Genomic DNA, 27,325 nt, shown 5'->3' on the forward strand with positions numbered 1-27,325 from the left:
TTTACCTCTAAATGTTGGGCTTTACCTCTAGATTTTGGGTTTTAAATATATATATATTTGGCTTTTCCTCTAGATGTTGGGCTTTACCTCTAGATTTGGGGTTTACATCTAGATGTTTGCCTTCACCTCTGTAAGTTGGGCTTTACCTGCAGACATTGGGCTGTAGGACTAGATGATGAGCTTTACCTCCAGACGTTGGGCTTTACCTCTAGATATCTGGCTTTACCTCTAGATGTTGGGTTTTACCTCTAGATATTGGTCTTTACCTCTAGATGTTGGGCTTTAGATCTAGAAGTTGTGCTTTTCATCTAGATTTTGGGCTTTACATCTAGATATTGGGCTTTACCTCTAGATTTTGGGTTTTATATCTATATATTTGGCTTTTCCTCTAGATGTTGGGCTTTACCTCTAGATTTTGGGATTTCCATCTGGATTTTTGGCTTCTCTCTTGAATCTGGGCTTTACCCCCAGACGTTGGGCTTTACCAATAGAAGTTGGGTTTTACCTCTAGATGTTGGTCTTTAGGTCTAGATATTGGACTTTACCTCTAGATGTAGGGTTTTACATCTAGATGTTTTGCTTTACATTTAGATGTTGGTCTTTATCTCTAGATGTTGGGTTATACATCTATATATTGTGCTTCACCTCTAGATGTTAGGCTTTACCTCTAGATGTTTGGATTACATCTAGATGTTTTGCTTTACATTTAGACGTTCAGCTTTATCTCTAGATTTTGGGTTTTAAATCTATATATTTGGCATATCTCTAGATGTTGGGCTCTAACTCTAGGTATTGGTGTTTACCTCTAGATTTTGGACTTTAACTCTGGAAGTTGGGGTTTACCCCTAGATGTTGGGATTTAACTCTAGAATTTGGGTTTGAAATCCATATATTTTGCTTTTCCTCTAGATGTTGGGCTTTACCTCTAGATATCTGGCTTTACCTGTAGATGTTGGGTTTTACCTCTAGATATTGGTCTTTACCTCTAGATGTTGGGCTTTAGATCTAGAAGTTGGGATTTTCATCTAGATTTTGGGCTTTACGTCTAGATATCTGGCTTTACGTCTAGATGTTGGGCTTTACCTCTAGAAGTTGGGCTTTAACTCTAGACTTTGGGCTTTACCTCAAGACGTTCGGATTTAACTCTAGCTGTTGGGCTTTACCTCTAGATTTTGGGTTTTCCATCTGGATGTTTGGCTTCCCTCTAGAATCTGGGCTTTACCTCCAGACGTTGGGCTTTACCACTAGATGTTGGGTTATACCTCTAGATGTTGGTCTTTAGGTCTAGATATTGGACTTTACCTCTAGATGTAGGGTTTTATATTTAGATGTTTTGCTTTACATTTAGATGTTCGGATTTATCTCTAGTTTTTGGGTTTTAAATCTATATATTTTGTTTTTCCTCTAGATGTTGGGCTTTACCGTCAGATATCTGGCTTTACGTCTAGATGTTGGGCTTTACCTCTAGAAGTTGGGCTTTAACTCTAGTCTTTGGGCTTTACCTCAAGACGTTCGGCTTTAACTCTAGCTGTTGGGCTTTACCTCTAGATTTTGGGCCTTACCTCTAGAAGTTGGGGGTTATATCTATATGGTTGGATTTAACTGTAGATGTCAGGCCTTAACACTTGATTTTGGAATTCACCTCTAGATGTTAGGCTTTACATCTAGATTCTGGGCTTTCCCTCTAGATGTTGGGCTTTAACTCTAGATTTTGGGCTTTACTCTAAAGGATGCGCTTTAACTCTAGATATTCGGCTTTACCTCTAGAAGTTGGGTTTTACATCTAGATGTTTGGCTTTAACTGTAGGTGTCGGGCTTTAACACTAGTTATTGGAATTCACCTCTAGATCTTAGTCTTTACCTCTACATGTTGGGCGTTACCTCTAGAGTATTTGGCTTTAGATCTAGCAATTGGGCTTTACATCTAGATTTGGGGCTTTACCTCTAGATGTTGGGCTTTACCTCCAGATTTTGGATTTTAAATCTATATATCTGGCTTTATCTCTAGATGTTGGGCTTTATCTCTAGATTTTGGGCTCTAACTCTAGGTATTGGTGTTTACCTCTAGACTTTGGACTTTAACTCTGGAAGTTGGGCTTTACCTCTAGATGTTGGGATTTAACTCTAGAATTTGGGTTTGAAATCTATATCTTTGCTTTTCCTCTAGATGTTGGGCTTTACCTCTAGATATCTGGCTTTACCTCTAGATGTTGGGTTTTACCTCTAGATATTGGTCTTTACCTCTAGATTTTGGGTGTTAGATCTAGAATTTGGGCTTTACATCTAGATTTTGGGCTTTAGATCTAGAAGTTGGGCTTTACATCTAGATTTTGGGCTTTACGTCTAGATATTGGGCTTTACCTCTAGATTTTGGGTTTTAAATCTATATATTTGGCTTTTCCTCTAGATGTTGGGCTTTACCTCTAGATTTTGGGTTTTACATTTGGATGTTTGCCTTCACCTCTGTAAGTTGGGCTTTACCTGCAGACATTGGGCTGTAGGACTAGATGATGGGCTTTACCTCCAGACGTTGGGCTTTACCTCTAGATATCTGGCTTTACCTCTAGATGTTGGGCTTTACCTCTAGATTTTGGGTTTTAAATCTATATATTTGGCTTTTCCTCTAGATGTTGGGCTTTACCTCTAGATTTGGGGTTTTACATCTAGATATTTGCCTTCACCTCTGTAAGTTGGGCTTAACTGCAGACATTGGGCTGTAGGACTAGATGATGGGCTTTACCTCCAGACGTTGGGCTTTACCTCTAGATATCTGGCTTTACCTGTAGATGTTGGGTTTTACCTCTAGATATTGGTCTTTACCTCTAGATGTTGGGCTTTAGATCTAGAAGTTGGGATTTTCGTCTAGATTTTGGGCTTTACGTCTAGACATCTGGCTTTACGTCTAGATGTTGGGCTTTACCTCTAGAAGTTGGGCTTTAACTCTAGACTTTGGGCTTTACCTCAAGACGTTCGGCTTTAACTCTAGCTGTTGGGCTTTACCTCTAGATTTTGGGCCTTACCTCTAGAAGTTGGGGGTTATATCTATATGGTTGGATTTAACTGTAGATGTCAGGCCTTAACACTTGATTTTGGAATTCACCTCTAGATGTTAGGCTTTACATCTAGATTCTGGGCTTTCCCTCTAGATGTTGGGCTTTAACTCTAGATTTTGGGCTTTACTCTAAAGGATGCGCTTTAACTCTAGATATTCGGCTTTACCTCTAGAAGTTGGGTTTTACATCTAGATGTTTGGCTTTAACTGTAGGTGTCGGGCTTTAACACTAGATATTGGAATTCACCTCTAGATCTTAGTCTTTACCTCTACATGTTGGGCGTTACCTCTAGAGTATTTGGCTTTAGATCTAGCAATTGGGCTTTACATCTAGATTTGGGGCTTTACCTCTAGATGTTGGGCTTTACCTCCAGATTTTGGATTTTAAATCTATATATCTGGCTTTATCTCTAGATGTTGAGCTTTATCTCTAGATTTTGGGCTCTAACTCTAGGTATTGGTGTTTACCTCTAGACTTTGGACTTTAACTCTGGAAGTTGGGCTTTACCTCTAGATGTTGGGATTTAACTCTAGAATTTGGGTTTGAAATCTATATCTTTGCTTTTCCTCTAGATGTTGGGCTTTACCTCTAGATATCTGGCTTTACCTCTAGATGTTGGGTTTTACCTCTAGATATTGGTCTTTACCTCTAGATTTTGGGTGTTAGATCTAGAATTTGGGCTTTACATCTAGATTTTGGGCTTTAGATCTAGAAGTTGGGCTTTACATCTAGATTTTGGGCTTTACGTCTAGATATTGGGCTTTACCTCTAGATTTTGGGTTTTAAATCTATATATTTGGCTTTTCCTCTAGATGTTGGGCTTTACCTCTAGATTTTGGGTTTTACATTTGGATGTTTGCCTTCACCTCTGTAAGTTGGGCTTTACCTGCAGACATTGGGCTGTAGGACTAGATGATGGGCTTTACCTCCAGACGTTGGGCTTTACCTCTAGATATCTGGCTTTACCTCTAGATGTTGGGCTTTACCTCTAGATTTTGGGTTTTAAATCTATATATTTGGCTTTTCCTCTAGATGTTGGGCTTTACCTCTAGATTTGGGGTTTTACATCTAGATATTTGCCTTCACCTCTGTAAGTTGGGCTTAACTGCAGACATTGGGCTGTAGGACTAGATGATGGGCTTTACCTCCAGACGTTGGGCTTTACCTCTAGATATCTGGCTTTACCTGTAGATGTTGGGTTTTACCTCTAGATATTGGTCTTTACCTCTAGATGTTGGGCTTTAGATCTAGAAGTTGGGATTTTCGTCTAGATTTTGGGCTTTACGTCTAGATATCTGGCTTTACGTCTAGATGTTGGGCTTTACCTCTAGAAGTTGGGCTTTAACTCTAGACTTTGGGCTTTACCTCAAGACGTTCGGCTTTAACTCTAGCTGTTGGGCTTTACCTCTAGATTTTGGGCCTTACCTCTAGAAGTTGGGGGTTATATCTATATGGTTGGATTTAACTGTAGATGTCAGGCCTTAACACTTGATTTTGGAATTCACCTCTAGATGTTAGGCTTTACATCTAGATTCTGGGCTTTCCCTCTAGATGTTGGGCTTTAACTCTAGATTTTGGGCTTTACTCTAAAGGATGCGCTTTAACTCTAGATATTCGGCTTTACCTCTAGAAGTTGGGTTTTACATCTAGATGTTTGGCTTTAACTGTAGGTGTCGGGCTTTAACACTAGATATTGGAATTCACCTCTAGACCTTAGTCTTTACCGCTACATGTTGGGATTTACCTCTAGAGTACTTGGCTTTCGATCTAGCAATTGGGCTTTACATCTAGATTTGGGGCTTTAGCTCTAGATGTTGGTCTTTACCTCCAGATTTTGGATTTTAAATCTATATATCTGGCTTTATCTCTAGATGTTGGGCTTTATCTCTAGATATTGGGCTCTAACTCTAGGTATTGGTGTTAAACCTCTAGATTTTGGACTTTAACTCTGGAAGTTGGGCTTAACCTCTAGATGTTGGGATTTAACTCTAGAATTTGGGTTTTAAATCTATATATTTTGCTTTTCCTCTAGATGTTGGCCTTTACCTCTAGATATCTGGCTTTACCTCTAGATGTTGGGTTTTACCTCTAGATATTGGTCTTTACCTCTAGATTTTGGGCGTTAGATCTAGAAATTGGGCTTTACATCTAGATTTTGGGCTTTAGATCAAGAAGTTGGGCTTTACCTCTAGATATCTGGCTTTACCTCTAGATGTTGGGCTTTACCTCTAGATTTTGGGTTTTAAATATATATATATTTGGCTTTTCCTCTAGATGTTGGGCTTTACATCTAGATTTGGGGTTTTACATCTAGATATTTGCCTTCACCTCTGTTAGTTGGGCTTAACTGCAGACATTGGGCTGTAGGACTAGATGATGGGCTTTACCTCCAGACGTTGGGCTTTACCTCTAGATATCTGGCTTTACCTGTAGATGTTGGGTTTTACCTCTAGATATTGGTCTTTACCTCTAGATGTTGGGCTTTAGATCTAGAAGTTGGGATTTTCATCTAGATTTTGGGCTTTACGTCTAGATATGTGGCTTTACGTCTAGATGTTGGGCTTTACCTCTAGAAGTTGGGCTTTAATTCTAGAATTTGGGCTTTACCTCAAGACGTTCGGCTTTAACTCTAGCTGTGGGCTTTACCTCTAGATTTTGGGTTTTCCATCTGGATTTTTGGCTTCCCTCTAGAATCTGGGCTTTACCTCCAGACGTTGGGTTTACCACTAGATGTTGGGTTTTACCTCTAGATGTTGGTCTTTAGGTCTAGATATTGGACTTTAGATGTAGGGGTTTACATCTAGATGTTTTGCTTTACATTTAGATGTTGGTCTTTATCTCTAGATGTTGGGTTATACCTCTATATGTTGTGCTTCACCTCTAGATGTTAGGCTTTACCTCTAGATGTTTGGATTACATCTAGATGTTTTGCTTTACATTTAGATGTTCGGCTTTATCTCTAAATTTTGGGTTTTAAATCTATATATTTGGCTTTTCCTCTAGATGTTGGGCTTTACCGTCAGATATCTGGCTATACGTCTAGATGTTGGGCTTTATCTCTAGAAGTTGGGCTTTAACTCTAGACTTTGGGCTTTACCTCAAGACGTTCGGCTTTAACTCTAGCTGTTGGGCTTTACCTCTGGATTTTGGGCCTTACCTCTAGAAGTTGGGGGTTATATCTATATGGTTGGATTTAACTGTAGATGTCAGGCCTTAACACTTGATTTTGGAATTCACCTCTAGATGTTAGGCTTTACATCTAGATTTTGGGCTTTAGATCTAGAAGCTGGGCTTTACATCTAGATTTTGTGCTTTACGTCTAGATATTGGGCTTTACCTCTAGATTTTGTGTTTTACATCTAGATGTTTTGCTTTACATTTTGATGTTGGGCTTTATCTCTAGATTTTGGGTTTTAAATCTATATATTTGGCTTTTCCTCTAGATGTTGGGATTTACCATCAGATATCTGGCTTTACCACTAGATGTTGGGTTTTACCTCTGGATTTTGGGCTCTACCACTAGGTCTTGTGCTTTACCTCTAGATTCTGGGCTTTCCCTCTAGATGTTGGGCTTTAACTCTAGATTTTGGGCTTTACTCGAAAGGATGCGCTTTAACTCTAGATATTCGGCTTTACCTCTAGAAGTTGGGTTGTACATCTAGATGTTTGGCTTTAACTGTAGGTGTCGGCCTTTAACACTAGATATTGGAATTCACCTCTAGACCTTAGTCTTTACCTCTACATGTTGGGATTTACCTCTAGAGTATTTGGCTTTCGATCTAGCAATTGGGCTTTACATCTAGATTTGGGGCTTTAGCTCTAGATGTTGGGCTTTACCTCCAGATTTTGGATTTTAAATCTATATATCTGGCTTTATCTCTAGATGTTGGGCTTTATCTCTAGATATTGGGCTCTAACTCTAGGTATTGGTGTTTACCTCTAGATTTTGGACTTTAACTCTGGAAGTTGGGCTTAACCTCTAGATGTTGGGATTTAACTCTAGAATTTGGGTTTGAAATCTATATATTTTGCTTTTCCTCTAGATGTTGGCCTTTACCTCTAGATATCTGGCTTTACCTCTAGATGTTGGGTTTTACCTCTAGATATTGGTCTTTACCTCTAGATTTTGGGCGTTAGATCTAGAAATTGGGCTTTACATCTAGATTTTGGGCTTTAGATCAAGAAGTTGGGCTTTACATCTAGATTTTGGGCTTTACGTCTTGATATTGGGCTTTACCTCTAGATTTTGGGTTTTAAATCTATATATTTGGCTTTTCCTCTAGATGTTGGGCTTTACCTCTAGATATCTGGCTTTACCTCTAGATGTTGGGCTTTACCTCTAGATTTTGGGTTTTAAATATATATATATTTGGCTTTTCCTCTAGATGTTGGGCTTTACCTCTAGATTTGGGGTTTTACATCTAGATATTTGCCTTCACCTCTGTTAGTTGGGCTTAACTGCAGACATTGGGCTGTAGGACTAGATGATGGGCTTTACCTCCAGACGTTGGGCTTTACCTCTAGATATCTGGCTTTACCTGTAGATGTTGGGTTTTACCTCTAGATATTGGTCTTTACCTCTAGATGTTGGGCTTTAGATCTAGAAGTTGGGATTTTCATCTAGATTTTGGGCTTTACGTCTAGATATCTGCCTTTACGTCTAGATGTTGGGCTTTACCTCTAGAAGTTGGGCTTTAATTCTAGAATTTGGGCTTTACCTCAAGACGTTCGGCTTTAACTCTAGCTGTTGGGCTTTACCTCTAGATTTTGGGTTTTCCATCTGGATTTTTGGCTTCCCTCTAGAATCTGGTCTTTACCTCCAGACGTTGGGCTTTACCACTAGATGTTGGGTTTTACCTCTAGATGTTGGTCTTTAGGTCTAGATATTGGACTTTACCTCTAGATGTAGGGTTTTACATCTAGATGTTTTGCTTTACATTTAGATGTTGGTCTTTATCTCTAGATGTTGGGTTATACCTCTATATGTTGTGCTTCACCTCTAGATGTTAGGCTTTACCTCTAGATGTTTGGATTACATCTAGATGTTTTGCTTTACATTTAGATGTTCGGCTTTATCTCTAAATTTTGGGTTTTAAATCTATATATTTGGCTTTTCCTCTAGATGTTGGGCTTTACCGTCAGATATCTGGCTATACGTCTAGATGTTGGGCTTTACCTCTAGAAGTTGGGCTTTAACTCTAGACTTTGGGCTTTACCTCAAGACGTTCGGCTTTAACTCTAGCTGTTGGGCTTTACCTCTAGATTTTGGGCCTTACCTCTAGAAGTTGGGGGTTATATCTATATGGTTGGATTTAACTGTAGATGTCAGGCCTTAACACTTGATTTTGGAATTCACCTCTAGATGTTAGGCTTTACATCTAGATTCTGGGCTTTCCCTCTAGATGTTGGGCTTTACCTCTACATTTTGGGCTCTACCTCTAGGTATTGGTATTTACATTTAGATTTTTGACTTTAAATCTGGAATTTGGGGCTTTACATCTAGACTTTGGGCTTTACCTGTAGATGTTGGGATTTAACTCTAGAATTTGGGTTTGAAATCTATATATTTTGCTTTTCCTCTAGATGTTGGGCTTTACCTCTAGATATCTGGCTTTACCTCTAGATGTTGGGTTTTACCTCTAGATATTGGTCTTTACCTCTAGATTTTGGGTGTTAGATCTAGAATTTGGGCTTTACATCTAGATTTTGGGCTTTAGATCTAGAAGCTGGGCTTTACCTCTAGATATCTGGCTTTACCTCTAGATGTTGGGCTTTACCTCTAGATTTTTGGTTTTAAATATATATATATTTGGCTTTTCCTCTAGATGTTGGGCTTTACCGCTAGATTTGGGGTTTTACATCTAGATGTTTGCCTTCACCTCTGTAAGTTGGGCTTTACCTGCAGACATTGGGCTGTAGGACTAGATGATGGGCTTTACCTCCAGACGTTGGGCTTTACCTCTAGATATCTGGCTTTACCTCTAGATGTTCGGTTTTACCTCTAGATATTGGTCTTTACCTCTAGATGTTGGGCTTTAGATCTAGAAGTTGTGCTTTTCATCTAGTTTTTGGGCTTTACGTCTAGATATTGGGCTTTACCTCTAGATTTTTGGGTTTATATCTATATATTTGGCTTTTCCTCTAGATATTGGGCTTTACCCCTAGATATCTGGATTTACCTGTAGATGTTGGGCTTTACCTCTAGATTTTGGGTTTTCCATCTGGATTTTTGGCTTCCCTCTAGAATCTGGGCTTTACCTCCAGACATTGGGCTTTACCACTAGATGTTGGGTTTTACCTCTAGATGTTGGTCTTTAGGTCTAGATATTGGACTTTACCTCTAGATGTAGGGTTTTACATCTAGATGTTTTGCTTTACATTTAGATGTTGGTCTTTATCTCTAGATGTTGGGTTATACCTCTATATGTTGTGCTTCACCTCTAGATGTTAGGCTTTACCTCTAGATGTTTGGATTACATCTAGATGTTTTGCTTTACATTTAGATGTTCGGCTTTATCTCTAGATTTTGGATTTTAAATCTATATATTTGGCTTTATCTCTAGATGTTGGGCTTTATCTCTAGATTTTGGGCTCTAACACTAGGTATTGGTGTTTACCTCTAGATTTTGGACTTTAACTTTGGAAGTTGGGCTTTACATCTAGATGTTGGGATTTAACTCTAGAATTTGGGTTTGAAATCTATATATTTGGCTTTTCCTCTAGATGTTGGGCTTTACCTCTAGATATCTGGCTTTACCTCCAGACGTTGGGCTTTACCTCTAGATATCTGGCTTTACCTCTAGATGTTGGGTTTTACCTCTAGTTATTGGTCTTAACCTCTAGATTTTGGGTGTTAGACCAAGAATTTGGGCTTTACATCTAGATTTTGGGCTTTACGTCTAGATATTGGGCTTTACCTCTAGGTTTTGGGTTTTAAATCTATATATATTTGGCTTTTCCTCTAGATGTTGGGCTTTACCTCTAGATTTTGGGTTTTAAATATATATATATTTGGCTTTTCCTCTAGAGGTTGGGCTTTACCTCTAGATTTGGGGTTTTACATCTAGATGTTTGCCTTCACCTCTGTAAGTTGGGATTTACCTGCAGACATTGGGCTGTAGGACTAGATGATGGGCTTTACCTCCAGACGTTGGGCTTTACCTCTAGATATCTGGCTTTACCTCTAAATGATGCGCTTAAACTCTAAATATTGGGCTTTTCCTCCAGATGTTGGGCTTTAGATTTAGAAGTTGGGCTTTACAACTATATTTTCGGCTTTAGATCTAGAAGTTGGTCTTTACATCTAGATTTTGGGCTTTACATCTAAATATTGGGCTTCACCTCTAGATTTTGGGGTTTAGATCTATATATCTGGCTTTATCTCTAGATGTTGGGCTTTACCTCTACATTTTGGGCTCTACCTCTAGGTATTGGTATTTACATTTAGATTTTTGACTTTAAATCTGGAAGTTGAGCTTAACATCTAGACTTTGGGATTTACCTCTAGATGTTGGGATTTAACTCTAGAATTTGGGTTTGAAATCTATATATTTTGCTTTTCCTCTAGATGTTGGGCTTTACCTCTAGATATCTGGCTTTACCTCTAGATGTTGGGTTTTACCTCTAGATATTGGTCTTTACCTCTAGATGTTGGGCTTTCGATCTAGAAGTTGTGCTTTTCAACTAGATTTTGGGCTTTACGTCTAGATATTGGGCTTTACCTCTAGATTTTGGGTTTTATATCTATATATTTGGCTTTTCCTCTAGATGTTGGGCTTTACCCCTAGATATCTGGATTTACCTGTAGATGTTGGGCTTTACCTCTAGATTTTAAGTTTTCCATCTGGATTTTTGGCTTCTCTCTAGAATCTGGGCTTTACCTCCAGACCTTGGGCTTTACCACTAGATGTTGGGTTTTACCTCTAGATGTTGGTCTTTAGGTCTAGGTATTGGACTTTACCTCTAGATGTAGGGTTTTACATCTAGATGTTTTGCTTTACATTTAGATGTTGGTCTTTATCTCTAGATGTTGGGTTATACCTCTATATGTTGTGCTTCACCTCTAGATGTCAGGCTTTACCTCTAGATGTTTGGATTACATCTAGATGTTTTGCTTTACATTTAGATGTTCGGCTTTATCTCTAGATTTTGGGTTTTAAATCTATATATTTGGCATATCTCTAGATGTTGGGCTCTAACTCTAGGTATTGGTGTTTACCTCTAGATTTTGGACTTTAACTCTGGAAGTTGGGCTTTACCTCTAGAAGTTGGGCTTTAACTCTAGAGTTTGGGCTTTACCTCAAGACGTTCGGCTTTAACTCTAGCTGTTGGGCTTTACCTCTAGATTTTGGGCCTTACCTCTAGAAGTTGGGGGTTATATCTATATGGTTGGATTTAACTGTAGATGTCAGGCCTTAACACTTGATTTTGGAATTCACCTCTAGATGTTAGGCTTTACATCTAGATTCTGGGCTTTCCCTCTAGATGTTGGGCTTTAACTCTAGATTTTGGGCTTTACTCGAAAGGATGCGCTTTAAATCTAGATATTCGGCTTTACCTTTAGAAGTTGGGTTGTACATCTAGATGTTTGGCTTTAACTGTAGGTGTCGGGCTTTAACACTAGATATTGGAATTCACCTCTAGATCTTAGTCTTTACCTCTACATGTTGGGCTTTACCTCTAGAGTATTTGGCTTTAGATCTAGCAATTGGGATTTACATCTAGATTTGGGGCTTTAGCTCTAGATGTTGGGCTTTACCTCCAGATTGTGGATTTTAAATCTATATATCTGGCTTTATCTCTAGATGTTGGGCTTTATCTCTAGATTTTGGGCTCTAACTCTAGGTATTGGTGTTTACCTCTAGACTTGGGACTTTAACTCTGGAAGTTGGGCTTTAGCTCTAGATGTTGGTATTGAACTCTAGAATTTGGGTTTGAAATCCATATATTTTGCTTTTCCTCTAGATGTTGGGCTTTACCTCTAGATATCTGGCTTTACCTCTAGCTGTTGGGTTTTACCTCTAGATATTGGTCTTTACCTCGGGATTTTGGCTGTTAGATCTAGAATTTGGGCTTTAGATCTAGAAGTTGGGCTTTATATCTAGATTTTGGGCTTTAGGTCTAGATATTGGGCTTTACCTCTAGATTTTGGGTTTTAAATCTATATATTTGGCTTTTCCTCTAGATGTTGGGTTTTCCATCTGGTTTTTTGGCTTCTCTCTAGAATCTGGGCTTTACCTCCAGACGTTGGGCTTTACCACTAGATGTTGGGTTTTACCTCTAGATGTTGGTCTTTAGGTCTAGATATTGGACTTTACCTCTAGATGTAGGGTTTTACATCTAGATGTTTTGCTTTACATTTAGATGTTGGTCTTTATCTCTAGATGTTGTGTTATACCTCTATATGTTGTGCTTCACCTCTAGATGTTAGGCTTTACCTCTAGATGTTTGGATTACATCTAGATGTTTTGCTTTACATTTAGATGTTCGGCTTAATCTCTAGATTTTGGGTTTTAAATCTATATATTTTGCTTTTCATCTAGATGTTGGGCTTTACCTGTAGATATCTGGCTTTACCTATATATGTCGGGTTTTACTTCTAGATATTGGTCTTTATCTCTAGATTTTGGGTGTTAGATCTAGAATTTGGGCTTTACATCTGGATTTTGGCTTTAGATCTAGAAGCTGGCCTTTACATCTAGATTTTGGGCTTTACGTCTAGATATTGGGCTTTACCTCTAGATTTTGGGTTTTAAATCTATATATTTGGCTTTTCCTCTAGATGTTGGGCTTTACCCCTAGATATCTGGCTTTACCTCTAGATGTTGGGCTTTACCTCTAGATTTTGGGTTTTAAATATATATATATTTGGCTTTTCCTCTAGATGTTGGGCTTTACCTCTAGATTGGGGGTTTTACATCTAGATGTTTGCCTTCACCTCTGTAAGTTGGGCTTTACCTGCAGACATTGGGCTGTAGGACTAGATGATGGGCTTTACCTCCAGACGTTGGGCTTTACCCCTAGATATCTGGCTTTACCTCTAAATGATGCGCTTAAACTCTAAATATTGGGCTTTACCTCCAGATGTTGGGCTTTAGATTTAGAAGTTGGGCTTTACAAGTATATTTTCAGCTTTAGATCTAGAAGTTGGGCTTTACATCTAGATTTTGGGCTTTACATCTAAATATTGGGCTTCACCTCTAGATTTTGGGGTTTAGATCTATATATCTGGCTTTATCTCTAGAGGTTGGGCTTTACCTGTACATTTTGGGCTCTACCTCTAGGTATTGGTATTTACATTTAGATTTTTGACTTTAAATCTGGAAGTTGAGCTTTACATCTAGACTTTGGGATTTACCTCTAGATGTTGGGATTTAACTCTAGAATTTGGGTTTGAAATCTATATATTTTGCTTTTCCTCTAGATGTTGGGTTTTACCTCTAGATATTGGTCTTTACCTCTAGATGTTGGGCTTTCGATCTAGAAGTTCTGCTTTTCATCTAGATTTTGGGCTTTACGTCTCGATATTGGGCTTTACCTCTAGATTTTGGGTTTTATATCGATATATTTGGCTTTTCCTCTAGATGTTGGGCTTTACCCCTAGATATCTGGATTTACCTGTAGATGTTGGGCTTTACCTCTAGATTTTGGGTTTTCCATCTGGATTTTTGGCTTCTCTCTAGAATCTGGGCTTTACCTCCAGACGTTGGGCTTTACCACTAGATGTTGGGTTTTACCTCTAGATGTTGGTCTTTAGGTCTAGATATTGGACTTTACCTCTAGATGTAGGGTTTTACATCTAGATGTTTTGCTTTACATTTAGATGTTGGTCTTTATCTCTAGATGTTGGGTTATACCTCTATATGTTGTGCTTCACCTCTAGATGTTAGGCTTTACCTCTAGATGTTTGGATTACATCTAGATGTTTTGCTTTACATTTAGATGTTGGGCTTTATCTCTAGATTTTGGGTTTTAAATCTATATATTTGGCTTTTCCTCTAGATGTTGGGCTTTACCGTCAGATATCTGGCTTTACGTCTAGATGTTGGGCTTTACCTCTAGAAGTTGGGCTTTACCTCTAGACTTTGGACTTTACCTCAAGACGTTCGGCTTTAACTCTAGCTGTTGGACTTTACCTCTAGATTTTGGGCTTTACGTCTAGATGTTGGGCTTTACCTCTAGAAGTTGGGCTTTACCTCTAGAAGTTGGGCTTTACCTCTAGACTTTGGACTTTACCTCAAGACGTTCGGCTTTAACTCTAGCTGTTGGGCTTTACCTCTAGAAGTTGGGGGTTATATCTATATGGTTGGATTTAACTGTAGATGTCAGGCCTTAACACTTGATTTTGGAATTCACCTCTAGATGTTAGGCTTTACATCTAGATTCTGGGCTTTCCCTCTAGATGTTGGGCTTTAACTCTAGATTTTGGGCTTTACTCTAAAGGATGCGCTTTAACTCTAGATATTCGGCTTTACCTCTAGAAGTTGGGTTTTACATCTAGATGTTTGGCTTTAACTGTAGGTGTCGGGCTTTAACACTAGATATTGGAATTCACCTCTAGACCTTAGTCTTTACCGCTACATGTTGGGATTTACCTCTAGAGTACTTGGCTTTCGATCTAGCAATTGGGCTTTACATCTAGATTTGGGGCTTTAGCTCTAGATGTTGGTCTTTACCTCCAGATTTTGGATTTTAAATCTATATATCTGGCTTTATCTCTAGATGTTGGGCTTTATCTCTAGATATTGGGCTCTAACTCTAGGTATTGGTGTTAAACCTCTAGATTTTGGACTTTAACTCTGGAAGTTGGGCTTAACCTCTAGATGTTGGGATTTAACTCTAGAATTTGGGTTTTAAATCTATATATTTTGCTTTTCCTCTAGATGTTGGCCTTTACCTCTAGATATCTGGCTTTACCTCTAGATGTTGGGTTTTACCTCTAGATATTGGTCTTTACCTCTAGATTTTGGGCGTTAGATCTAGAAATTGGGCTTTACATCTAGATTTTGGGCTTTAGATCAAGAAGTTGGGCTTTACCTCTAGATATCTGGCTTTACCTCTAGATGTTGGGCTTTACCTCTAGATTTTGGGTTTTAAATATATATATATTTGGCTTTTCCTCTAGATGTTGGGCTTTACATCTAGATTTGGGGTTTTACATCTAGATATTTGCCTTCACCTCTGTTAGTTGGGCTTAACTGCAGACATTGGGCTGTAGGACTAGATGATGGGCTTTACCTCCAGACGTTGGGCTTTACCTCTAGATATCTGGCTTTACCTGTAGATGTTGGGTTTTACCTCTAGATATTGGTCTTTACCTCTAGATGTTGGGCTTTAGATCTAGAAGTTGGGATTTTCATCTAGATTTTGGGCTTTACGTCTAGATATGTGGCTTTACGTCTAGATGTTGGGCTTTACCTCTAGAAGTTGGGCTTTAATTCTAGAATTTGGGCTTTACCTCAAGACGTTCGGCTTTAACTCTAGCTGTGGGCTTTACCTCTAGATTTTGGGTTTTCCATCTGGATTTTTGGCTTCCCTCTAGAATCTGGGCTTTACCTCCAGACGTTGGGTTTACCACTAGATGTTGGGTTTTACCTCTAGATGTTGGTCTTTAGGTCTAGATATTGGACTTTAGATGTAGGGGTTTACATCTAGATGTTTTGCTTTACATTTAGATGTTGGTCTTTATCTCTAGATGTTGGGTTATACCTCTATATGTTGTGCTTCACCTCTAGATGTTAGGCTTTACCTCTAGATGTTTGGATTACATCTAGATGTTTTGCTTTACATTTAGATGTTCGGCTTTATCTCTAAATTTTGGGTTTTAAATCTATATATTTGGCTTTTCCTCTAGATGTTGGGCTTTACCGTCAGATATCTGGCTATACGTCTAGATGTTGGGCTTTATCTCTAGAAGTTGGGCTTTAACTCTAGACTTTGGGCTTTACCTCAAGACGTTCGGCTTTAACTCTAGCTGTTGGGCTTTACCTCTGGATTTTGGGCCTTACCTCTAGAAGTTGGGGGTTATATCTATATGGTTGGATTTAACTGTAGATGTCAGGCCTTAACACTTGATTTTGGAATTCACCTCTAGATGTTAGGCTTTACATCTAGATTTTGGGCTTTAGATCTAGAAGCTGGGCTTTACATCTAGATTTTGTGCTTTACGTCTAGATATTGGGCTTTACCTCTAGATTTTGTGTTTTACATCTAGATGTTTTGCTTTACATTTTGATGTTGGGCTTTATCTCTAGATTTTGGGTTTTAAATCTATATATTTGGCTTTTCCTCTAGATGTTGGGATTTACCATCAGATATCTGGCTTTACCACTAGATGTTGGGTTTTACCTCTGGATTTTGGGCTCTACCACTAGGTCTTGTGCTTTACCTCTAGATTCTGGGCTTTCCCTCTAGATGTTGGGCTTTAACTCTAGATTTTGGGCTTTACTCGAAAGGATGCGCTTTAACTCTAGATATTCGGCTTTACCTCTAGAAGTTGGGTTGTACATCTAGATGTTTGGCTTTAACTGTAGGTGTCGGCCTTTAACACTAGATATTGGAATTCACCTCTAGACCTTAGTCTTTACCTCTACATGTTGGGATTTACCTCTAGAGTATTTGGCTTTCGATCTAGCAATTGGGCTTTACATCTAGATTTGGGGCTTTAGCTCTAGATGTTGGGCTTTACCTCCAGATTTTGGATTTTAAATCTATATATCTGGCTTTATCTCTAGATGTTGGGCTTTATCTCTAGATATTGGGCTCTAACTCTAGGTATTGGTGTTTACCTCTAGATTTTGGACTTTAACTCTGGAAGTTGGGCTTAACCTCTAGATGTTGGGATTTAACTCTAGAATTTGGGTTTGAAATCTATATATTTTGCTTTTCCTCTAGATGTTGGCCTTTACCTCTAGATATCTGGCTTTACCTCTAGATGTTGGGTTTTACCTCTAGATATTGGTCTTTACCTCTAGATTTTGGGCGTTAGATCTAGAAATTGGGCTTTACATCTAGATTTTGGGCTTTAGATCAAGAAGTTGGGCTTTACATCTAGATTTTGGGCTTTACGTCTTGATATTGGGCTTTACCTCTAGATTTTGGGTTTTAAATCTATATATTTGGCTTTTCCTCTAGATGTTGGGCTTTACCTCTAGATATCTGGCTTTACCTCTAGATGTTGGGCTTTACCTCTAGATTTTGGGTTTTAAATATATATATATTTGGCTTTTCCTCTAGATGTTGGGCTTTACCTCTAGATTTGGGGTTTTACATCTAGATATTTGCCTTCACCTCTGTTAGTTGGGCTTAACTGCAGACATTGGGCTGTAGGACTAGATGATGGGCTTTACCTCCAGACGTTGGGCTTTACCTCTAGATATCTGGCTTTACCTGTAGATGTTGGGTTTTACCTCTAGATATTGGTCTTTACCTCTAGATGTTGGGCTTTAGATCTAGAAGTTGGGATTTTCATCTAGATTTTGGGCTTTACGTCTAGATATCTGCCTTTACGTCTAGATGTTGGGCTTTACCTCTAGAAGTTGGGCTTTAATTCTAGAATTTGGGCTTTACCTCAAGACGTTCGGCTTTAACTCTAGCTGTTGGGCTTTACCTCTAGATTTTGGGTTTTCCATCTGGATTTTTGGCTTCCCTCTAGAATCTGGTCTTTACCTCCAGACGTTGGGCTTTACCACTAGATGTTGGGTTTTACCTCTAGATGTTGGTCTTTAGGTCTAGATATTGGACTTTACCTCTAGATGTAGGGTTTTACATCTAGATGTTTTGCTTTACATTTAGATGTTGGTCTTTATCTCTAGATGTTGGGTTATACCTCTATATGTTGTGCTTCACCTCTAGATGTTAGGCTTTACCTCTAGATGTTTGGATTACATCTAGATGTTTTGCTTTACATTTAGATGTTCGGCTTTATCTCTAAATTTTGGGTTTTAAATCTATATATTTGGCTTTTCCTCTAGATGTTGGGCTTTACCGTCAGATATCTGGCTATACGTCTAGATGTTGGGCTTTACCTCTAGAAGTTGGGCTTTAACTCTAGACTTTGGGCTTTACCTCAAGACGTTCGGCTTTAACTCTAGCTGTTGGGCTTTACCTCTAGATTTTGGGCCTTACCTCTAGAAGTTGGGGGTTATATCTATATGGTTGGATTTAACTGTAGATGTCAGGCCTTAACACTTGATTTTGGAATTCACCTCTAGATGTTAGGCTTTACATCTAGATTCTGGGCTTTCCCTCTAGATGTTGGGCTTTACCTCTACATTTTGGGCTCTACCTCTAGGTATTGGTATTTACATTTAGATTTTTGACTTTAAATCTGGAATTTGGGGCTTTACATCTAGACTTTGGGCTTTACCTGTAGATGTTGGGATTTAACTCTAGAATTTGGGTTTGAAATCTATATATTTTGCTTTTCCTCTAGATGTTGGGCTTTACCTCTAGATATCTGGCTTTACCTCTAGATGTTGGGTTTTACCTCTAGATATTGGTCTTTACCTCTAGATTTTGGGTGTTAGATCTAGAATTTGGGCTTTACATCTAGATTTTGGGCTTTAGATCTAGAAGCTGGGCTTTACCTCTAGATATCTGGCTTTACCTCTAGATGTTGGGCTTTACCTCTAGATTTTTGGTTTTAAATATATATATATTTGGCTTTTCCTCTAGATGTTGGGCTTTACCGCTAGATTTGGGGTTTTACATCTAGATGTTTGCCTTCACCTCTGTAAGTTGGGCTTTACCTGCAGACATTGGGCTGTAGGACTAGATGATGGGCTTTACCTCCAGACGTTGGGCTTTACCTCTAGATATCTGGCTTTACCTCTAGATGTTCGGTTTTACCTCTAGATATTGGTCTTTACCTCTAGATGTTGGGCTTTAGATCTAGAAGTTGTGCTTTTCATCTAGTTTTTGGGCTTTACGTCTAGATATTGGGCTTTACCTCTAGATTTTTGGGTTTATATCTATATATTTGGCTTTTCCTCTAGATATTGGGCTTTACCCCTAGATATCTGGATTTACCTGTAGATGTTGGGCTTTACCTCTAGATTTTGGGTTTTCCATCTGGATTTTTGGCTTCCCTCTAGAATCTGGGCTTTACCTCCAGACATTGGGCTTTACCACTAGATGTTGGGTTTTACCTCTAGATGTTGGTCTTTAGGTCTAGATATTGGACTTTACCTCTAGATGTAGGGTTTTACATCTAGATGTTTTGCTTTACATTTAGATGTTGGTCTTTATCTCTAGATGTTGGGTTATACCTCTATATGTTGTGCTTCACCTCTAGATGTTAGGCTTTACCTCTAGATGTTTGGATTACATCTAGATGTTTTGCTTTACATTTAGATGTTCGGCTTTATCTCTAGATTTTGGATTTTAAATCTATATATTTGGCTTTATCTCTAGATGTTGGGCTTTATCTCTAGATTTTGGGCTCTAACACTAGGTATTGGTGTTTACCTCTAGATTTTGGACTTTAACTTTGGAAGTTGGGCTTTACATCTAGATGTTGGGATTTAACTCTAGAATTTGGGTTTGAAATCTATATATTTGGCTTTTCCTCTAGATGTTGGGCTTTACCTCTAGATATCTGGCTTTACCTCCAGACGTTGGGCTTTACCTCTAGATATCTGGCTTTACCTCTAGATGTTGGGTTTTACCTCTAGTTATTGGTCTTAACCTCTAGATTTTGGGTGTTAGACCAAGAATTTGGGCTTTACATCTAGATTTTGGGCTTTACGTCTAGATATTGGGCTTTACCTCTAGGTTTTGGGTTTTAAATCTATATATATTTGGCTTTTCCTCTAGATGTTGGGCTTTACCTCTAGATTTTGGGTTTTAAATATATATATATTTGGCTTTTCCTCTAGAGGTTGGGCTTTACCTCTAGATTTGGGGTTTTACATCTAGATGTTTGCCTTCACCTCTGTAAGTTGGGATTTACCTGCAGACATTGGGCTGTAGGACTAGATGATGGGCTTTACCTCCAGACGTTGGGCTTTACCTCTAGATATCTGGCTTTACCTCTAAATGATGCGCTTAAACTCTAAATATTGGGCTTTTCCTCCAGATGTTGGGCTTTAGATTTAGAAGTTGGGCTTTACAACTATATTTTCGGCTTTAGATCTAGAAGTTGGTCTTTACATCTAGATTTTGGGCTTTACATCTAAATATTGGGCTTCACCTCTAGATTTTGGGGTTTAGATCTATATATCTGGCTTTATCTCTAGATGTTGGGCTTTACCTCTACATTTTGGGCTCTACCTCTAGGTATTGGTATTTACATTTAGATTTTTGACTTTAAATCTGGAAGTTGAGCTTAACATCTAGACTTTGGGATTTACCTCTAGATGTTGGGATTTAACTCTAGAATTTGGGTTTGAAATCTATATATTTTGCTTTTCCTCTAGATGTTGGGCTTTACCTCTAGATATCTGGCTTTACCTCTAGATGTTGGGTTTTACCTCTAGATATTGGTCTTTACCTCTAGATGTTGGGCTTTCGATCTAGAAGTTGTGCTTTTCAACTAGATTTTGGGCTTTACGTCTAGATATTGGGCTTTACCTCTAGATTTTGGGTTTTATATCTATATATTTGGCTTTTCCTCTAGATGTTGGGCTTTACCCCTAGATATCTGGATTTACCTGTAGATGTTGGGCTTTACCTCTAGATTTTAAGTTTTCCATCTGGATTTTTGGCTTCTCTCTAGAATCTGGGCTTTACCTCCAGACCTTGGGCTTTACCACTAGATGTTGGGTTTTACCTCTAGATGTTGGTCTTTAGGTCTAGGTATTGGACTTTACCTCTAGATGTAGGGTTTTACATCTAGATGTTTTGCTTTACATTTAGATGTTGGTCTTTATCTCTAGATGTTGGGTTATACCTCTATATGTTGTGCTTCACCTCTAGATGTCAGGCTTTACCTCTAGATGTTTGGATTACATCTAGATGTTTTGCTTTACATTTAGATGTTCGGCTTTATCTCTAGATTTTGGGTTTTAAATCTATATATTTGGCATATCTCTAGATGTTGGGCTCTAACTCTAGGTATTGGTGTTTACCTCTAGATTTTGGACTTTAACTCTGGAAGTTGGGCTTTACCTCTAGAAGTTGGGCTTTAACTCTAGAGTTTGGGCTTTACCTCAAGACGTTCGGCTTTAACTCTAGCTGTTGGGCTTTACCTCTAGATTTTGGGCCTTACCTCTAGAAGTTGGGGGTTATATCTATATGGTTGGATTTAACTGTAGATGTCAGGCCTTAACACTTGATTTTGGAATTCACCTCTAGATGTTAGGCTTTACATCTAGATTCTGGGCTTTCCCTCTAGATGTTGGGCTTTAACTCTAGATTTTGGGCTTTACTCGAAAGGATGCGCTTTAAATCTAGATATTCGGCTTTACCTTTAGAAGTTGGGTTGTACATCTAGATGTTTGGCTTTAACTGTAGGTGTCGGGCTTTAACACTAGATATTGGAATTCACCTCTAGATCTTAGTCTTTACCTCTACATGTTGGGCTTTACCTCTAGAGTATTTGGCTTTAGATCTAGCAATTGGGATTTACATCTAGATTTGGGGCTTTAGCTCTAGATGTTGGGCTTTACCTCCAGATTGTGGATTTTAAATCTATATATCTGGCTTTATCTCTAGATGTTGGGCTTTATCTCTAGATTTTGGGCTCTAACTCTAGGTATTGGTGTTTACCTCTAGACTTGGGACTTTAACTCTGGAAGTTGGGCTTTAGCTCTAGATGTTGGTATTGAACTCTAGAATTTGGGTTTGAAATCCATATATTTTGCTTTTCCTCTAGATGTTGGGCTTTACCTCTAGATATCTGGCTTTACCTCTAGCTGTTGGGTTTTACCTCTAGATATTGGTCTTTACCTCGGGATTTTGGCTGTTAGATCTAGAATTTGGGCTTTAGATCTAGAAGTTGGGCTTTATATCTAGATTTTGGGCTTTAGGTCTAGATATTGGGCTTTACCTCTAGATTTTGGGTTTTAAATCTATATATTTGGCTTTTCCTCTAGATGTTGGGTTTTCCATCTGGTTTTTTGGCTTCTCTCTAGAATCTGGGCTTTACCTCCAGACGTTGGGCTTTACCACTAGATGTTGGGTTTTACCTCTAGATGTTGGTCTTTAGGTCTAGATATTGGACTTTACCTCTAGATGTAGGGTTTTACATCTAGATGTTTTGCTTTACATTTAGATGTTGGTCTTTATCTCTAGATGTTGTGTTATACCTCTATATGTTGTGCTTCACCTCTAGATGTTAGGCTTTACCTCTAGATGTTTGGATTACATCTAGATGTTTTGCTTTACATTTAGATGTTCGGCTTAATCTCTAGATTTTGGGTTTTAAATCTATATATTTTGCTTTTCATCTAGATGTTGGGCTTTACCTGTAGATATCTGGCTTTACCTATATATGTCGGGTTTTACTTCTAGATATTGGTCTTTATCTCTAGATTTTGGGTGTTAGATCTAGAATTTGGGCTTTACATCTGGATTTTGGCTTTAGATCTAGAAGCTGGCCTTTACATCTAGATTTTGGGCTTTACGTCTAGATATTGGGCTTTACCTCTAGATTTTGGGTTTTAAATCTATATATTTGGCTTTTCCTCTAGATGTTGGGCTTTACCCCTAGATATCTGGCTTTACCTCTAGATGTTGGGCTTTACCTCTAGATTTTGGGTTTTAAATATATATATATTTGGCTTTTCCTCTAGATGTTGGGCTTTACCTCTAGATTGGGGGTTTTACATCTAGATGTTTGCCTTCACCTCTGTAAGTTGGGCTTTACCTGCAGACATTGGGCTGTAGGACTAGATGATGGGCTTTACCTCCAGACGTTGGGCTTTACCCCTAGATATCTGGCTTTACCTCTAAATGATGCGCTTAAACTCTAAATATTGGGCTTTACCTCCAGATGTTGGGCTTTAGATTTAGAAGTTGGGCTTTACAAGTATATTTTCAGCTTTAGATCTAGAAGTTGGGCTTTACATCTAGATTTTGGGCTTTACATCTAAATATTGGGCTTCACCTCTAGATTTTGGGGTTTAGATCTATATATCTGGCTTTATCTCTAGAGGTTGGGCTTTACCTGTACATTTTGGGCTCTACCTCTAGGTATTGGTATTTACATTTAGATTTTTGACTTTAAATCTGGAAGTTGAGCTTTACATCTAGACTTTGGGATTTACCTCTAGATGTTGGGATTTAACTCTAGAATTTGGGTTTGAAATCTATATATTTTGCTTTTCCTCTAGATGTTGGGTTTTACCTCTAGATATTGGTCTTTACCTCTAGATGTTGGGCTTTCGATCTAGAAGTTCTGCTTTTCATCTAGATTTTGGGCTTTACGTCTCGATATTGGGCTTTACCTCTAGATTTTGGGTTTTATATCGATATATTTGGCTTTTCCTCTAGATGTTGGGCTTTACCCCTAGATATCTGGATTTACCTGTAGATGTTGGGCTTTACCTCTAGATTTTGGGTTTTCCATCTGGATTTTTGGCTTCTCTCTAGAATCTGGGCTTTACCTCCAGACGTTGGGCTTTACCACTAGATGTTGGGTTTTACCTCTAGATGTTGGTCTTTAGGTCTAGATATTGGACTTTACCTCTAGATGTAGGGTTTTACATCTAGATGTTTTGCTTTACATTTAGATGTTGGTCTTTATCTCTAGATGTTGGGTTATACCTCTATATGTTGTGCTTCACCTCTAGATGTTAGGCTTTACCTCTAGATGTTTGGATTACATCTAGATGTTTTGCTTTACATTTAGATGTTGGGCTTTATCTCTAGATTTTGGGTTTTAAATCTATATATTTGGCTTTTCCTCTAGATGTTGGGCTTTACCGTCAGATATCTGGCTTTACGTCTAGATGTTGGGCTTTACCTCTAGAAGTTGGGCTTTACCTCTAGACTTTGGACTTTACCTCAAGACGTTCGGCTTTAACTCTAGCTGTTGGGCTTTACCTCTAGATTTTGGGCTTTACGTCTAGATGTTGGGCTTTACCTCTAGAAGTTGGGCTTTACCTCTAGAAGTTGGGCTTTACCTCTAGACTTTGGACTTTACCTCAAGACGTTCGGCTTTAACTCTAGCTGTTGGGCTTTACCTCTAGAAGTTGGGGGTTATATCTATATGGTTGGATTTAACTGTAGATGTCAGGCCTTAACACTTGATTTTGGAATTCACCTCTAGATGTTAGGCTTTACATCTAGATTCTGGGCTTTCCCTCTAGATGTTGGGCTTTAACTCTAGATTTTGGGCTTTACTCTAAAGGATGCGCTTTAACTCTAGATATTTGGCTTTACCTCTAGAAGTTGGGTTTTACATCTAGATGTTTGGCTTTAACTGTAGGTGTCGGCCTTTAACACTAGATATTGGAATTCACCTCTAGATCTTAGTCTTTACCTCTACATGTTGGGCTTTACCTCTAGAGTATTTGGCTTTAGATGTAGCGATTGGGCTTTACATCTAGATTTGGGGCTTTAGCTCTAGATGTTGGGCTTTACCTCCAGATTTTGGATTTTAAATATATATATCTGGCTTTATCTCTAGATGTTGGGCTTTATCTCTAGATGTTGGGCTCTAACTCTAGGTATTGGTATTTACATTTAGATTTTTTGACTTTAAATCTGGAAGTTGAGCTTTACATCTAGACTTTGGGATTTACCTCTAGATGTTGGGATTTAACTCTAGATTTTGGGTTTTAAATCTATATATTTGGCTTTTCCTCTAGATGTTGGGCTTTACCTCTAGATTTTGGGTTTTACATTTGGATGTTTGCCTTCACATCTGTAAGTTGGGCTTTACCTGCAGACATTGGGCTGTAGGACTAGATGATGGGCTTTACCTCCAGACGTTGGGCTTTACCTCTTGATATCTGGCTTTACCTCTAGATGTTGGGATTTACCTCTAGATTTTGGGCTTTACCTCTAAATGATGCGCTTAAACTCTAAATATTGGGCTTTACCTCTAGATGTTGGGCTTTAGATTTAGAAGTTGGGCTTTACATCTATATTTTGGGCTTTAGATCTAGAAGTTGGGCTTTATATCTAGATTTTGATCTTTAAGTCTAGATATTGGGCTTTACCTCTAGATTTTGGGGTTTATATCTATATATTTGTCTTTTCCTCTAGATGTTGGGCTTTACCCCTAGATATCTGGATTTACCTGTAGATGTTGGGCTTTACCTCTAGATTTTGAGTTTTCCATCTGGATTTTTGGCTTCCCTCTAGAATCTGGGCTTTCCCTCCAGACGTTGGGCTTTACCTCTAGATGTTGGGTTTTACCTCTAGATGTTGGTCTTTAGGTCTAGATATTGGACTTTACCTCTAGATGTAGGGTTTTACATCTAGATGTTTTGCTTTACATTTAGATGTTGGTCTTTATCTCTAGATGTTGGGTTATACCTCTATATGTTGTGCTTCACCTCTAGATGTTAGGCTTTACCTCTAGATGTTTGGATTACATCTAGATGTTTTGCTTTACATTTAGATGTTCGGCTTTATCTCTAGATTTTGGGTTTTAAATCTATATATTTGGCTTTTCCTCTAGATGTTGGGCTTTACCGTCAGATATCTGGCTTTACGTCTAGATGTTGGGCTTTACCTCTAGAAGTTGGGCTTTAACTCTAGACTTTGGGCTTTACCTCAAGACGTTCGGCTTTAACTCTAGCTGTTGGGCTTTCCCTCTAGATTTTGGGCCTTACCTCTAGAAGTTGGGGGTTATACCTATATGGTTGGGTTTAACTGTAGATGTCAGGCCTTAACACTTGATTTTGGAATTCACCTCTAGATGTTAGGCTTTACATCTAGATTCTGGGCTTTCCCTCTAGATGTTGGGCTTTAACTCTAGATTTTGGGCTTTACTCGAAAGGATGCGCTTTAACTCTAGATATTCGGCTTTACCTCTAGAAGTTGTGTTTTACATCTAGATGTTTGGCTTTAACTGTCGGTGTCGGGCTTTAACACTAGATATTGGAATTCACCTCTAGATCTTAGTCTTTACCTCTACATGTTGGGCTTTACCTCTAGAGTATTTGGCTTTAGATCTAGCAATTGGGCTTTACATCTAGATTTGGGGCTTTAGCTCTAGATGTTGGGCTTTACCTCCAGATTTTGGATTTTAAATCTATATATCTGACTTTATCTCTAGATGTTGGACTTTATCTCTAGATTTTGGGCTCTAACTTTAGGTATTGGTGTTTACCTCTAGATTTTGGACTTTAACTCTGGAAGTTGGGTTTTACCTCTAGATGTTGGGCTTTACATCTAGATACCTGGCTTTACCTCTAGATGTTGGGTTTTACCTCTAGATATTGGTCTTTATCTCTAGATTTTGGGCGTTAGAGCTAGAATTTGGGCTTTACATCTAGATTTGGGGCTTTAGATCTAGAAGCTGGGCTTTACATCTAGATTTTGGGCTTTACGTCTAGATGTTGGGCTTTACCTCTAGATTTTGGGTTTTACATCTAGATGTTTGCCTTCACCTCTGTAAGTTGGGCTTTACCTGCAGACATTGGGCTGTAGGACTAGATGATGGGCTTTACCTCTAGAAGTTGTGCTTTACATCTAGATTTTGGGCTTTACCTCTAAATGATGCGCTTAAATTCTAAATATTGGGCTTTACCTCCAGATGTTGGGCTTTAGATTTAGAAGTTGGGCTTTACATCTAGATTTTGGGCTTTAGGTCTAGAATTTGGTCTTTACATCGAGATTTTGGTCTTTACGTCTAGATATTGGGCTTCACCTCTAGATTTTGGGGTTTAGATCTATATATCTGGCTTTACCTCTAGATGTTGGGTTTTACCTCTAGATATTGGTCTTTATCTCTAGATTTTGGGCGTTAGATATAGAATTTGGGCTTTACATCTAGATTTTGGACTTTAGATCAAGAAGTTGGGCTTTACATCTAGATTTTGGGCTTTACGTCTAGATATTGGGCTTTAGGTCTAGATATTGGGCTTTACCTCTAGATTTTGGGTTTTAAATCTATATATTTGGCTTTTCCTCTAGATGTTGGGCTTTACCTCTAGTTTTTGGGTTTTACATTTGGATGTTTGCCTTCACCTCTGTAAGTTGGGCTTTACCTGCAGACATTGGGCTGTAGGACTAGATGATGGGCTTTACCTCCAGACGTTGGGCTTTACCTCTTGATATCTGGCTTTACCTCTAGATGTTGGGCTTTACCTCTAAATGATGCGCTTAAACTCTAAATATTGGGCTTTACCTCTAGATTTTGGGCTTTAGATTTAGAA

Source organism: Leptosomus discolor, unplaced genomic scaffold, assembly GCF_034619465.1.
Source record: "Leptosomus discolor isolate bLepDis1 unplaced genomic scaffold, bLepDis1.hap2 HAP2_SCAFFOLD_33, whole genome shotgun sequence".
Lineage (NCBI taxonomy): Eukaryota > Metazoa > Chordata > Aves > Leptosomiformes > Leptosomidae > Leptosomus > Leptosomus discolor.